The sequence below is a fragment of the Mytilus galloprovincialis genome, chromosome 13 (genome assembly GCF_965363235.1).
Source record: "Mytilus galloprovincialis chromosome 13, xbMytGall1.hap1.1, whole genome shotgun sequence".
NCBI classification, from domain to species: domain Eukaryota; kingdom Metazoa; phylum Mollusca; class Bivalvia; order Mytilida; family Mytilidae; genus Mytilus; species Mytilus galloprovincialis.
The window spans coordinates 27705536-27708646 of record NC_134850.1 but is presented as its reverse complement, the minus strand read 5'-3'; the positions used below and the strand labels follow the sequence as shown (position 1 = coordinate 27708646).

The 3111-nt window shown below is 31.2% G+C and overlaps 1 long non-coding RNA gene across 1 annotated transcript; it reads left to right on the top strand.

Moving 5' to 3' along the window:
• Positions 1-356: 356 nt before the first annotated feature.
• Positions 357-3111, top strand: LOC143057914 (uncharacterized). The gene is made up of 4 exons (XR_012972859.1): positions 357-479; positions 862-960; positions 1911-2110; positions 2556-3111. It is a non-coding gene; the product is annotated as an uncharacterized LOC143057914 (long non-coding RNA).

Here is a 3111-nt window from a genome sequence, read left to right as displayed (position 1 = left end):
ATTGTTCTCGCTCCTTTGAAGTTCAGGCAATTCACACAGGTTTTGTTTGTCTTCTTAATCGATTACTTGGATTCGGATCTTTGTATTGAATTAGATATGCATACCATTTCCTAAATGCGAATGTTCATCTTATTGTGCATTACTGAGAAGACATTTATTGTCGAAACTCGCATCTGGTTCAGTCAAACCTCAGCCAAGCCAATGCCTATAAATGGCAATGTGTTAATTAGAATTCTTGTTAATTAAAGTTTAATATATGGTAAACTTGTTAATATTTGTCAAACCTCAACACCTATTTGAAGTTAAGAACATGTTTTTCGACGCCCATTTTCTCACAGTTTTATTTTGTAGTAATAAAACGTGGGTGGCTGACTACTATACACATTGCAGATTGTTTCATTAAATATTCAGTATATTGAGTCTTTTGAAGCACAGTGCCAGTCTACAGAAACTCGTTAATCACGAAAAGAATATAGAAGGTATGTTGTTTACAGTTCGATAAAGAACGTTTTAAAGAAATTTCAAAAATGTTGATTTGATATTTATCAGCAATTACACTATCAATGGTATTCTAAATATGGCTTGTAGCATGTTACCATTCGATTCAAACCGAAATAATGACTTTAATTGATCTTTATTTTCGTTCCTCAATTCTTTCTTTTATGTTCATATAATATTGGTTATATCTATTGACTTAAATGTATTTTTTCTTGAAAAACTTAATCAAAACAGAAAACAATTTTGATTAACAAAACTATTTCAAACAAATTCATATGGTGTATGTATAACGGCTACTTTTATCGTGTCTAACATCGGCTCAACTTTTTAATTGTACATAGTTTTCTTCTTTTTCTATTATAGAATATTTTGATTTTGAAGTAGTCAACAACAACAACAATATTATTCGTTCTTCCTTTAAAATGCAACAAATAGACGAAGCAGCCAACGGTACTCTGGAAGGTAATGTTCTTCACATGTTTCCAAAATGCAATTTTAAAATCTTGAAAAATATAAAAAGTAATTTTGTCTTGATTTTTACTGATAGAGATAAGTAAACGATGTATTCGTCAAACATAAGGAGACGAAGACGATAACACTTTGTCGTACAGACAACATTTATATACCGCCGATAGTTTATTGAAGAATTTAACATCATTATGAGTAGATTGACACTAATACAGTCGTACGCACGGTTATATGAAACGATTTTATAATTTCCGTAATTGCTAAAAGGTGTTCTGAGCTTAAGAGGCTATTTCCCCTGAATGTATTCAATTCATAGGGTTAAATAAAAAACAATATTCACACTAGAATTTCTTTGAAAACGTATTCTATCTTTATTTACTCGAACATCTGACAAATAAACACGACAATAGCAAATTTTTCGTGTGGATACCGAAAAGTACAACCAAAAACAATTCAGCTCTTTTTCAGCCATAAGATTTCAGTGGCATTTTTAAGCGCGGCGCGCAGACCTATTCTTTAATTTGTATTCAAAGCCATAAACAATACATTTAAGAAACAACATCAAAATACATGCCAAGGCAAAAGTCACCAAAAATATAGTCAAACTCATAAGTCGAAAACAGAAGTATGTATAACAATAAAGCTGAAGTGCTTGTATCCATTGACTGATTGATCAATTATTATTATAGAAATTTAAATGGCCCTGGTGAAGTTTAAATTATTTGTTGTAGTTGTCTGCTTAGTTTAAAAAAATGTAAATCTTAATGGATTCTAATTTCTGGAACTAATGTAAATTTTATCAAATTCTAATTTATCATTGTAGTGAAATATTTTGATACTAGTATTCGATTATGCTACGGTTAAACAAGAGACGTTAATATGTAATTGTTAATATAAATAACAAAGTATGTATTTTTTTCTTCAATATCTTGTTTTCATTTCAGTTACATTTTACACAGACGATATCAATACCTTTAATTCAACACAGAATGAAGATTTTTTTGACATTATAGCTTTTGAAAACAACCCGATATTTGTTGGTATCTTTTGCGGGTGTGTGTTTTTGACGGGTTTCAGCATATTCCTATGGTTTTTCTTTCGAACGAATCCATCAGAAAGGTTTGACCTTAGTTTCTCATTATCGGTAAGTACAAAGTAGTTAAGAGGGGTTGACGTTGTTTAGAGGGACCAAAGAACGGTAGTTTGGTACGTTTTTGTAACACATATCTAATAAGGGTTGATTTATAAAGGCACTAATGACTACAACTGACTGACAACAGCAAATTAACACCCACAAATGTACGTACCGACAAACACAAATGTTGGATCTTAAAAATGATCACATGTTTCTAGTATCAATTTCACAGAGTACTCTAGACAGCATTAGGTTGAAGAGAAAACAAATAATGAAAAATAAAGAAATAAAAAAACAAACTTGCTCAGGTTTAAAAAAAAAATAAAATTAAAACGTATTTGTGCCTTTAAATGGAGTTGATTTATCTGGACTGCGATAATTACACTTACCGCTGAAAATTTGAACTGTTAACAAAAAAAGCACAAAGTATAATTCAATCTGTTTTATTTTACAGGTTTCACACAATAATTCAACTGCAAAACAAACCAACTATAAGGAAGGACAACATGGTAGAGAAAGTGCTTTTAAACTTTTAAATGAAACAATCATAGAGGTGTCTGAAAGAGAATGAAACAATAAAGTTATTAGATTTCGATCGTCTATAATGAAAGCAAAAAAATCCACAGCGTTTCATAATACGTGCTCGAATGTTCATTATTCAAATACATGTTGACGCATGTGGGTAGTTACGCAGGCGTGCAAAAAGACCGGTTTTTGCTGTCTGCTAATTATGATTAAATGCCCGCATGCGCCAATATGTGTGAATACAGACATGTAAACGAATTATCTTATTATCAAAAACTGTAAATATATCATAATAACCATGTATGCAGCTTAGTGTTACAATTGTTTTGTATTTAAGGGTGTGTTTGGATATACGCCTGAGGCGCCCTATGGTTACCCATAGGTACCTATGGTTTGATATTTTGTGTATAAACCTCAGGCTTATATCCAAACACACCCTGTATGTCGTCACTAAATTGATATTAAACAAAGTACAAGAACTTCAA